The following is a 13,153-nucleotide window of genomic DNA, read 5'->3' on the forward strand; positions in this document are numbered from 1 at the left end:
TAGGATTTTGCTCCTCCCTTATGATGACTTTATTCCTATACATTACACGGAGATATTATAATGCATGTCTTACAAACCTTAGTGTGCAAACTTGATTCTTCAGTTGTGTATGCAAATATTCTTGGGTTTGTTTTGCAGGTGTAGAAACTAATTATTGAGTAGCATAGTAACATTATGAAAATATCCATGTGCGGAAGCTTTTGTTAATATTTCCCACCATTTCTCAGCACACCGTTTTGTTACTTTTTTATCACTTCACCTCAAATTTTATACAATCCAGTGTAGTGGGAAAAAACAAACAAGTAGTTCATCAACTAATGAAGACTCGGAATCGAACAAGAATGTGTTGATTACTTTAGCATGGTACAGTTATGAACTTCTTGGAATTACGGCTTCTTTTTTCTGGTCACCCACCTCAAATGTTGAAGCCCAGGATAGAGTGCTTGAGCTGGATGGAGATAGGTCTTACATTGCTGATTGTGCCCAAGTCATGGAAAACATTAAGGAGGACTTTGAACGGTCTTATTTCATTACAGGTTTGATAACTCTCAATTGATAGCTCCATAAGTTTGTCCAAGTAATATTAGTTTCACAGTGTACATGTACATAATTAGGCTTTGTTTGTGACACAGTGATACTGTAACAGTTAACTTGGACAACTGCATGCACTATGAGCAAAGCAGACCAATGACGAATCTGATCATAGTTTAACGTCTTCTCTTACCTATTTGAAATGTTCATTATTCACATATAAAATTGAAGAAAAAAGATCCTAAGTATTACCTCTATTGATTTGGCTTTAGGCATTTTCTTGCAATTTCAAGAAATTTTATACTTGATGCTTATGAAGAAGGCTATGAATTTGCTGATCTGGCGGCATCCTTCAAAAGACTTTGTCGATTTACAAAAATCTGTTCCAAGTTTGGATCCCTGATTGAAAAATCAAAGATGAACCTAACAAAATGGGAGGAATTCAAGGTAAATCCGGTTTATTGTCACAATGACTGTTTGGAAAATAGAGATCGCCTTTAGAGCATTTTGCATTTATCCTTGCTTGAATAATACTTTGGGTGTAGGATACGGGAATAAGCCATTAGAGTTTTAGCTGCATATTATTGTTTTCTTGGAGACCCATTCTTTTTGGTAGAAGCCCCTTAACTCCTCTTGAAATCTTGCTCATAGAATTGGCAATCGAATAATATACTCCTGTCGACATACATTAAATATATGCTCTTTTTAAATACAGATCATATAACTTTTGCACTATCCAAAATATTTATGTGTTAGTCTGGTGATTCAGAAGGGATACTGGTATTGAATAGGCATGTGGTTCCAGAAGTCGAGTATTCGATTGTGACAATCTTGCTCATAGAATTGTAGAATTGGCAATCGAATACTATACCTGCTAGAAAATGTATTCAAACTATTTTGTAACCATTATTACTCAAAACAACTTTGCTTGCTTCATTCCATCACATATTACGGAGGGGTATTTCAAAGTTTTCACTTAAGAAATCCAAGTTTTTATATTCTTCTTTATGAGAAATTTTTCTCTATAGCGTATGGCCATGCCCTATCTATGCTTTTAATTTAATTGAACAATTGAAGAGAGTGAGGGTAATAATCATAGATGATGGCGCATAACTCAGGTTGAGACACCCAAAGCACCTCCTCAGGTAAAGGCTTACATAGCTGTTTGATTGTTGGTTACAGTCAAAGAACCCGCCATGGCATATATAATGACTAATGACAACATATAATTACCAATGTCGTTGGATGGCAATATGAAACCAAAAGCCTTCATTGTTACGTACCCTTAAACAGACTTCATAGATTTCTGTGGCACTTTAACGCTCTCAGCCGTCATAGATTTCTAGGCATTTTATTTACCTCTCCTGTAGAACAAGGATAGTAGGAATAATTCATAAGTTTATCTTAGTAGCAATCAACTAAAACTAATGGGAAGACATAACAGTCTGTGACTCCTGCAGTCAATTTCCTTCGTATGAAGCCATTGAACTATTCATTTAGTTAAACTATTCATATTATTAAGTTAATAGCAAACAGTGCATTGCAGTCAAATTTTATATGCTGTAGAACTAGCAACAAGGCTTGCACATTGGCTAGGACTGCAACAAGTACACCTATTTGGAGACATTCAATGTGTCACTAAAGCCTTAATTAACTGGAGGAACTACTGCAGTGAGATTGGTGTGAGTTACTCAAACACTGCAGGAAGAACATTCCAGCAGCTAAAATATACATGGGTAGCAATAGGCTTCGCTTGAAAAGAAAGGAGCAACAGGTGGTTTAAGAACAGGGCCTCTGAGTTGCAATGGTATATAGATATCTACATCAATTCGATCCAGAAAAGAAAATTTTCTCGGCAAGGTAATGCTTTTTGTTGTTTCTTTCAAGCTATATACGTTTATTAATTATGTAATAAAAAAATTAAATATGATTAGAATATACTTATTCAAAGTTTGTAGTGGAGAATACAGAAACAAGTATGGAAGAATTATAAACCATTGAGAACAGTAGCCAACAATATTAGGAAGCACACGGGACTCAGGAAGACATATGTAAAGTGACATAACTAAACAAAGATGTTATCTATAGTTTGTTACATAGTGTTACATAGATGCGATGGCTGTCGGCTTAGATCGAGATGGTAGTAATTATGTTGCATAACTTTGGAAAAATAATTGAATGGTTATGAGTATTTTATTCTAGAACATTTAAGCTTTGTTTGCCTTTCTCTTCTATGATAGTAGGACTATACATCTTTACTAGACTTTAGTTCTAACTCTTTGCATAAGACCTTCCCATTCAACTCGGTAATTTTGAAAGCATGTGCGCAAGTTTAACATATAGTGACCGGCCAACTCACTATTTGTGAGACTTCATCTTTACGGTGCTTGGTGAGTAGCTACTAGATATAGATAACTCAATCCTTCCTTCTTTATGAATTTGTTAGGGATGATCTTAATGTTTTATTATTGTTTGTTTGTTAAAGGATATGTTGAATAGGGAAATGATTGTCGACCTTATGGTATGTTCTATTGGGTGCTACCTATTGTAAAGCGGAAGAAGAGGGAGAATGAATACAACCCTAAAAGGAATTGAACAAGCACAAATATGAGGTATGTAAAAATGAATTCTACACTGATGGTTTTAGGAACTGTTTAATTAATGAGATGAAAATTTGATTGCAATATATGGTATTACCTCGAATGTTCAAATTCGAAGTTTTGGTTTTCGACATTTTCAATGACTAGATTGTTCTTTTTGAATGATGCATTATGTCCAAATTCCAACTTATTTTTCCCCACCTATTCCAAGTTCCACATTAGCTTATTGTTCACTAACAGTATAGGCATTGCATGGTGAATATAGTAGGCACTAGACAGGGCTACATAATATGTTGTTACACCCTTAATCCCTTTCAGAAACAAATTATGATTCATTTTCTTTTTTCCTTCATTTTTTGGGGACCAATTTGGACTTGATTCCAATAATGGCCACAAGCGAGTGGGGAAGGGGGCTACTAATAGAGGACAGTGATTGAGCTTCTACCATGAAGCTTAAGTACACTAACAGACCAGGGGCTGGTCTAATTCAAAGACATCAACTGTTTAGAGAGGCGTCACTTTGCAGATAAAAATGTCTCACATATATTGTTATAGACTTCTCTTTCGTCATTTTCAGTGTAACGAGAGAAGGGTAGACTTTAGGAGTTTTGTAGAAAACGAATTTGTTTCTTAATTCGGGCTTTTGAAGAGAACAAATTCTTTAATTGAATCCAAACAAGTTCAGAGATGAATTTACTGAAACTCTTCAATTCCCTTCTTTCCTTCTTTATTATCTTTATCTATTTGGTATTTTTTTTCACAATCATTATATTATCGTTGTTGTTTGATGATTAGAATGACATGTGACTACAAAGGTGATGATAATCAACAATGACATGTGACTACTAGCAACTAGGTATGCATCCTCTTCTTCAAACCAAATAGTGCAACATATTTCCTGAAATTAATTGTGAAATTAATTGCGACGTATTTTAAAAATGGCAGTGTGCTTTGAATATGAAGCATTGTGATTGCTCAGCAACTGAGGAACAGACTTACAGAGGTAACTCTATCAAACTTAAATGGTTATCTGGGGTAGAAAATTTGTATGTTACTGAAAAGTAAAAGTAGATATCACATTGTGGTGGAATCCATGACAAAGAACAATCTATCTTCTTGGATTTAGATTCTATGCCAACAACCATGCATCAACCTTGATTTTCTCCCTGACTTGGTGCTTCATGAGTTGACAATGTCTAACAGTACATACGAGTTAAATGTCACCATTGTATATGATAACTAGATTGGCATTCTATTAGTGATCTTTGTAGCTGCCGTGTGAACATAATTTGTTGTTGACTTTTTCTTTTTGTTATATTTCTTTTTACTAGGGAATTTCATTGAATATGCATGTCCAATGAGATGAGGAACCCCAAAACTGTAGGTCTTTCATGTGATATCACTAGTATTTAACTTTGAACTTTTAATTCACCCTTAAGATAAAACTTTTGGGGTTTGTTTGTTTCTTTTTATTTTTTCCAGTTTTTGGTTTGTGAATTACAAGCACCTTATATAAAACATGTAGTAACCTTTTTAACTGCCAAAATCAGTAATTAGGATCTACAATGTCTATTAAAATGAGATATGAATTTATAGGCATATACTTTGAACACTAAACCTTCCAGTGTGGTGATACGTCCTTTTCCATTCTTTTGAACACCATTATTGGTGTCATCCAAATACCTTTTATAAAATTTTACAGAGCTCATCTCATCAAATCAACACGTACTTCTTCACTGTTACATATATATACATTGTCATATAGTTAGACAGTAGTGGTTTTATTTAAATTAACCCAATGTTTTAAGCCAATTAGGAATATTAATATCGGTGTCCTATTGGCTACTACTGGGTATGTTTTCAACCTCTCAGTGAAAACTAATAAATATGTTTTTAGAATGTAGCTTCAAGTACCATTATAACCTAGGAAGAACAAATAGAAATTCGAGAAATATCAAGATTCAAGAAGTGGTGGTACTATTATTACAATATTTTGCTTTTTTAGTAGGTTTTCCATAAGGTATGGCCCTTCACAGCTCATTTAGTAAGCTATTAATAGAATACTCTACAAGCTAAAGAGTGAAACAAAATAATATTCAATTGCTAGGTTCTCACAAGGCTTAATCATTGATTGATATGGTGGCGTTGAATTGATATCCTTAGTCTAACTTTTTAAGGTGGTTTCATAGAATGTAGTAGTGCTTGGTGGTAACTGCTGCAAATTCCAAAATGCCAAAGAAAAAATTCTTCTATATCATCTGATCGATCCAAGGCATCTCCTTATCCTTGCAACTAGAGGAGCTCCTTACAGTATCTGCCTAAGCCACTACTACAGAATGACACTTATACCACTGTTTTTAAGTGTGGTATAAATATATTTACCACTGTTATACAACCGTGACAATAGGTGGTGTGGTATATAATAATAACAAAACTGTGGTATATATGTTTAACAGATACCACGGTTTTTCAAAGAACCGTGGTTTGTAATTCCCATTATATACCACGATTGTCAACATAACCGTGGCATATAAGCTATTGAAACCGTGGTTTATATTAGTGTATGTGTTATAATACCGTGGTATATAATTATACTAAACACTACGGTTTATGCCAAACCGTGGTATATATATATATTTTAATAATAATGCTAGTAACAGTCTTCCACTTAAAAACCGAACCTGCATAACAAAATTTACATAGCCTGCCTACATACAACATTTCCATCTTCCCAACAAATTCCAAAATGTACAATAAACTATCAAACATTGCAAAAAAAGATAATAATAATAAAAAAAACTTCCATTAATTTTTTGAGTGCACTAAGAAAACAAACTTCAAATTCTTTTTCATAAATTAAAAAGGTAAGACTCATAAATTAAATTGGAGGGGTCCTAACATAGCTAAAACTCATCCTCATTAAACTTCCATTTGAAACACCCCATTTTCCTGGATGAACTGAATAATATCGAGTCGAACACCGTCAAGTTCATCTTGCGTGTATGTCTCCTTCAGTTCTAAATTTGTTATCGGGATGAGTCAAAGCACAACATGTGGAGTTACTATATAAGAATAAGGCGAAGTCATTGAGCCAAATAAAGTGTTTGTCAAAACTTTCGAATACCTTATTTTCAAATGATCCAGTTGAACAAGCTTAGCTTCTACTATTTCCCTCATAAACTTCATTGTATAATACCCACACTCTGTGCCACCTGGTTGATATGGGCCCTAACATATAGACTTACAACATATGTAAACATATATTTTTCAAAGAAAAAGACAATAATGTGTAGGATTTGTTTACCTTGATCTTGTCCCACTTTAGCGGAACTCGTTTCCCATCAACCCTTTGCAATGTGAGGACCGCACTTCACAATAAGATAAATGCAAAATATTTAATTCACAAGGTTTAGAGACAACCAATAGAAACTAAGCTACGTTCTATTAAGCGAAACATGATTCACTCCCACATAGTTTGTACATACAGGTTTTCACCTCACACATGGCTGCCAAGAGGTTTGAGAATGGATGCATTGAAAGAGAATCGAAGAAACTATAAAGATTAAAGCAAAACACCACCAAGTAATAGGGGTAAACAAGTAGGTCCCTCATCAGACGATTTACTCCATCCATAAATTAACATTTTTTTATGGTAAGGATGATTAATGATAATCATCAACTTGACACATTATGAAACAAAAAGGAATAAGGTGGTTCGCAGTATCTTCAAAACCAAATTAATATGAATGGAAAACCAAAAAAAAAAAAAATCAATCATTTACTTCCTAAGTTGCCTTTGCAATAAAAAAGTAATATCGAGAGGGTGTCCTTACGAAGAGTTGATGTAGCTTGCCCCTTGCCCAAAAGATCCCCCGATGAGTGAGCTATGAAATTCAATTACCGTATTTACAACAACTCTTTAAATCCCAAAAGACCATTGAAATGTAATAATACACAGGAACTTTGACCCGATTGAACTCCAAAGAACCTCTTTTCTACCATGACCACCCTTCACGATCCTTTTTGCTATCACCCTCATCGAAATTGCATTTCCTCAGATAAATTAAATATCGTGTAGAAAATTAAGCTACAATTGACAAGTCACGAGAATGGATCAAGCTACTTTGTAGTGTCCTCTCCATTTTCAAGTAGAGAGAACGCAGAGAGAGAGGGTTGAGAAATAAGTAAGAAGCTATACTGAAAAAATACTCATGAGATAGATATACAAATATCCAAAGTTATTCAATTCATTTGTTGAAACCAGTCTACCGTGTCTCTATTTCAAACTATTAAGCTTATTAGGTAGCCAACAAGTGTGTCACACTTATACGACCGATATTAACAGCCTATTTCCATAGTTTCCCCATGAGGTTATGTGTTCATTATGTAGACTTCAATTGCAAACCGCTTAAGCATCCATAGTTATAAAATGTAGCTATCATAGCTTAGAGGCATGAAAATTTCACCTTCTCGGCAAGTTTTAAGTTATGTGTTCGCATGTATTCCATCCCAATGTACAAAGTAGGCAAATGGCACCTGGAACAAGAGAATATCAAGATTCAACCTGTAAACAAAACATTATTATGTGATAAGAGAATTTCAATTATGGCCAACATAAGGAGAAATAAAACTATTCCGTGGCATACTTTAAAAAATGCAATGAAAAGAAATCCGAAAGTGGATAATAATAAGGACATTGTACACACAACTTTTTAGCCCAAATCAACCTTTCTCTCTATTGGATTTGCTATCACAATATGGAACTTGTATACCCAATGAGTATGTCTTTGAGAAAGTATGAAGTATTAAGAGTCAGACATATTTTGTTTTTCCTCGAACTATAGGATATAACAAAGCCTAGTACTTTGCACCATGAAAAGTTCTATAGTGCAGTAATATACTATAGTTGATGTTTGTGGACATGGCGACAGAGCTTATAGATCCACAATGAAGGATAACTTAGACACTAAATGTTTTGACTTAAAAATACCAAGGTCCAAATAGGAAGGAAACTCTCAAGATGAAATGCTATTTAAGTTAAGAACACAGTCCCTTTTAGTTAATTTAAAGGAGATCACTTTAAAAGCTAAGTAATGCTGCCACAAGTAGATACAACTCAACGAGGAAACAATGAATGTATTTCTGTTAGAAACTCAAGCTATCTTGAGCAATTTATGTTAAAGCGTATACCAAATAATGTGCAATTCTATAGAGTTGTCTTCTTCTCTTACTTCTTAGTATCCAGAGACAACAGTTGTAAGAAAATGGACCACACTTTTGAGCGATCCAAATAAATGTAAATGACTTAAGCAAGGTTCGCGAGGTAAACTGGTTTGAGCAATTACACATCCAAAGCATTTCAAGATAATTCTTCCAGCTAAAAGTTATGTAATCAACATGAGTTTGCACTCATCAAAATCAGCACAACACGAAAAGCAGAGACATGTAGTTCATTATGTCATTGAACAATAGAGTTCATATTAACAATTACCACGGAAACGAACGAGATGCTTTGTTGAGAAGAAGGAAGACATAGCCTGATCACCCTCTTCTTGAGCAGCGAAAAGCATTTCCATGACCTATCCAAGCACGGAGAAATGTTCCATCCATAGTTGTAGCTTTCTTTGTAGAAACGTAAAGTTAATTTGGATGAGCAAATATCGGTTTAGGATGTACGAATAAAAAACAAACATAAAAGATTTTCTTTTTTTGATAACAGAATGAATGCAAACATAAGATCAAAAGTTTCAAAAGTTGGGTTAGCAAGGAAGAAAGAAGCATTTTTAACCTCAAACCGCCAACACTAAATGTAAATCTGATCCGCCAATGCATATATATGCTCATAAAAAAATGTCTTTGGGTATTTAAAAATATTGCGGATCGGACAAAGTAAGCCTTTCATTGACACTATGAGTGGGGAAAAATAGAGAAGTTTTTCATTAAGATCCAATTTATTTTGTAAAACATAAATGAAGTGTACATTCAACTAAACTAGCCGATGAATATGTAGCACAAAGCAGTAATCTTTGTTGATGATCGAATAGTACACATCTAGATATGGAGCACAAAATTTTTAACTCAAGAATAACTAGATTAGCATCATGAGTGAATATCTCAATTTATTAAGAGGAAAGTTGTCACCTGAAAAAACGCCGCGATTCACTATATTTCTTGATACAATAGTAATAGCAACCAACAGCAAACCATGATAATGCTCTGAAAATTGAGAAGTGACTTAGTGAAAGACTGGTGTAAAGAACAGAAAACAAAATGAAAATTGCAGAGTAGGGATAGGTTACCAACTTTTGAGGATAATCTTTCACCAAATTACAAGCCATTAGATACAGTTCATTTGAATGGCCAAGCTCCATAGCAGCGGTTAGATGCACCAATGTGATTTTCAAATGGAAAGGGTCTCTTTCAAGTAAGCTAAAATAAACATAGTATAAATGAATATAAGAGCTACATCGTCCAAACAACACGTTACCAATTAAATCTCTATGCAAATATTTACTAACTTACGCAGAAGTCAGCTCAAAACATTTTTGATATTCTCCACTTTGATGGTAGTACTTTCGGCTTTTACAGGCCAACAGATCCGTGTTGTTTTTCAAGGTGCAGGCTCTCACGTAAACCGGCAAGATGTTATTATCACAAGTTTCTTGTTCTAGCTTCCTAAATTTTGCTTCTACCATGCTTTCTTTGTCATACTGAAAACGCCAAAAGAAAAAATATATATTTCTCAGAGACAGTAATGAGAGACCATACAAAATTAAACTATCCGACAGAACTAAAGGGAAGGGGATAAAACTGCATGAGTTATGTTATCCATATTCTCAAGTAAAATCTCACCTTCTTTATTAAACATGAATAAAATGAAGAGAGCCATTTATCTTCAGGAGCAAATTTCAGTGAGGAAATGATACTTGATTCTAAAATATCATACCAAGTGAGCACACTATTTAAGAGGCAATTTTGAGGAAATATCAATGAAGGATCAGTCACAAATGAAGAATCTAGATTACACTTTGCTCATCCGCATGAAAGAAGGGCTACAAATTATAGTGTGTACCAAGATGGTCGGCATAGAGAACATCTTGCTCGATCTTTGACATACAACTAAACCACAAAAACGAAGTCCATAGAGCCACATTACCTTCCTCGATTTAAGCATGTGATTCTCAATGAGGCGCTCCAAAGCCCGGAAATACACCGAGGAATGTAAGACAATATCATAAAGTGCATAATCATTACTTCAGTTAGAAATGAGTCGGATGAGTGTGACATCAAACGATTGAAAAGACTCAACACGGCTAAATCTCAAAAGCTATATACCTCGTAGCACAAGGGATCGGCCTTGATAGCGGACATGGTCTGCATCAATTTTGCGTAACGAGTTAGCAATCTATCAATTCCCTATTCAAAACGGACAACTAGAAACGTAATATACCTGTCCGATTTCAACATCTTACGCGACTTTTTGGTATCTTTGAGTAGCGGACCACCGCGAAGTAAACACCAGGTTGCAAAACCCGGTTCAACTCTAAAAGAAGTTTGCCACCTGCATACTCAAATCCCAATGAGTTCGAGCGTAAGAGAAGTTATACTAAATAACATCACCGTAAAGCCATTGCAAGATAGAAATACCTTCAATGTGCCACGGTACCCTACAAAGACGCCGCGATGGACAAGATCAAAGACCACGCCAGATACTGAATCTCTTAGTCCCCATGATGGCTGATATAGCTGGTAAAAACAATAAAATTTAAAACTCAATCAACAAGAAATTTATAAACCCTAGAAAACGAATTCAAGAATTACAAAACCAAAATAGCGAAAGACAAAATTGAACTTCGTCGAAAGTAGTAGTATGGATACCTTAAAAAATCGGAAAGATGGTACCTTTCTCTGAGATGAAGAAATTGAGATGAACAAAAACTGCTTCCTTTAGTTCAATTTCATCGAAATTTGGGGAAGATGAACAAAAATGAGGTGGAATTCGAATAGATCAAGAAACATGGAGAAAACATCATGCAGAGTTAAGAGGGAAGGGTTTCTCTTTGTTGTATTCTTGAGTTGAGGTCGAGAAGAAATCCAATTCTTTACCTTTATGTTATGGTGTAGTGACGTGGGTTTTCTCCGCATTGGAATCCTAAGAGTCGAGAACTGTAGAGAAGTTGTGGGGAGAGACCGAGAGAATAGCGGGAATCCAATTTGAATGAGTTTCGTACTGTGTATTTATTTTTTTGCGTATTTGACTATTTGGCATAAAGTCATAAACCACGGTAGAAAGTGGAAAATTTATATACCACTGTTTATGTTTAAGGTAGTGGGGATGTGGAGTACTCTCATGCTGAAAGAAAAACTAACCATGGTATATGGCCCAACTTATCCCACGGTTTTCATGTAACTGTGGCATATACTAGTAAACCAATGACCAAAGAAATTTCCGTCGTGGTATATAAGTATTTCCCACGGTTTTTGGAAGAACCGTGGTATAAACGTTTTTATTGACCGTGGTATATGTGTCATTCTGTAGTAGTGAGCCCCTTTTAGAGGATGTTAAAGAATGGGATCGGAAGAAGCCAAGTGCCCTGTGTGCATGGAGCATCCACATAACGTTGTGTTGTTTGGTACAGGTGTTGATTTGTATAAGTGTTTGGACCATCTTCTTTTGAGGTGTCAGTTATTTTGTTTGGTTATGGTATGAAGTGCTTACTTAATGTATCACTATTTGTGAATAAAACCTGTTATATTGTTCACTCTCTTTGTGGTAGTGAACAATATTAGCTTCAAACATGAAGGAAAATATGTGCATGCTACCAAATATGAGAACATTAGCTGATGACCACCGTCTCTATAGACAAACTCATAATTAAGAGGTTATGTTCAATTCCTTTCTCTTTCTATGTACAAAATAATTGGTTCCTTTCATTTTACTCTTCAGATAAAATTTCCAGTGACTTCCAGAGGACAAGTGCTTTAGATATGACCCACCTTATATGACTTGATACAGGTAATCGCCGGTTGGAATCGAGACACAGCCAAGATACAATTTTAGCTACTGTATAATGGTGTTATACCCAAAAAAAGCTATAAGATGATCCTTCCTCTCTATGTTGGATTCAGTTTGGAATTGAAGATATATATATATTAGGTAATCTAAGTTTCAATGTTAGTGGTACTTTCATTGGGGTCACATATTGATAAACAAAGATTTTTACTTCAAAATTATATAGCTTTAGCTATATGAGAGTGTTTGATACTTGGATGTGTTGGATAAGAATTTGGGGTATACATGAGATGAACTATGAAAGCTAACAGTCCGTAGAGAAGTTTTAGGCGAAGTAATTGGGTAATTGCGGAAAATTTTAAAGTGAGTATTCAGGGTGCAGACCCAAGTAGATTATAACTACACTAATGTTGTTTGTTCCATTGTTATCCCATTCAATTAAGTTAGTGGGTTACCTGGTTTGCTTTTTATTGTGCCGCTTTGAACTCTAAAGTATTATTATATTAATTTGTGTGTGATAGTTTTTAGAGAAAAATCTTAATATGCTTACTAGGTTGTTCCAATTAGTTGGTAATTAAGTTGGAATGTTTATGAGTTATGTATCTAATTACTGTTTTGGATTGGATTTCAGTGTTAAAATTGGTTGTCTTGCATAATTGGTTCGAATTTCTTCCACTGAGTTGGATTTTATCTTTACAGGTTTAAAGCTTGATCTAAGATGTTGGAATAATGTCAGTAAAACAGGGAAGGTTATGCCAAAAAAATTGGAAGAACTGTGTTCATGGTTGATATTCACCTTTTGCGTACTTTAGAGATTTGAATCTCTTCTTTGTCGAAAGTGCGAATTCAAAGATTACCTTACTCACGATCTTCGTGTTCGTATAGTTGGAGTAAGGATTCGAACTAACCTAAAGTCTAGAACAAACTACAACTTGGTTTTTACTCTTAGGGAACTAGTGAGTAAGTTTAAATATGATTATATTAATTCTAAATAATTGGTTTAGATTAT

The 13,153-nt window shown here is 34.7% G+C and overlaps 2 long non-coding RNA genes across 2 annotated transcripts; both read right to left on the reverse strand.

Annotated features, from left to right (window-relative positions):
- Positions 1-6,076: 6,076 nt before the first annotated feature.
- Positions 6,077-6,713, reverse strand: LOC147518890 (uncharacterized). The gene is made up of 3 exons (XR_015214151.1): positions 6,436-6,713; positions 6,256-6,359; positions 6,077-6,148 (listed from the first exon to the last, which is right to left on the reverse strand). It is a non-coding gene; the product is annotated as an uncharacterized LOC147518890 (long non-coding RNA).
- A 2,451-nt stretch (positions 6,714-9,164) lies between these two features.
- On the reverse strand, positions 9,165-9,705 carry LOC147518891 (uncharacterized). The gene is made up of 3 exons (XR_015214152.1): positions 9,654-9,705; positions 9,435-9,560; positions 9,165-9,347 (listed from the first exon to the last, which is right to left on the reverse strand). It is a non-coding gene; the product is annotated as an uncharacterized LOC147518891 (long non-coding RNA).
- Positions 9,706-13,153: the final 3,448 nt, after the last annotated feature.

The sequence above is a fragment of the Coptis chinensis genome, chromosome 2 (assembly GCF_015680905.1).
Source record: "Coptis chinensis isolate HL-2020 chromosome 2, ASM1568090v1, whole genome shotgun sequence".
NCBI lineage: Eukaryota > Viridiplantae > Streptophyta > Magnoliopsida > Ranunculales > Ranunculaceae > Coptis > Coptis chinensis.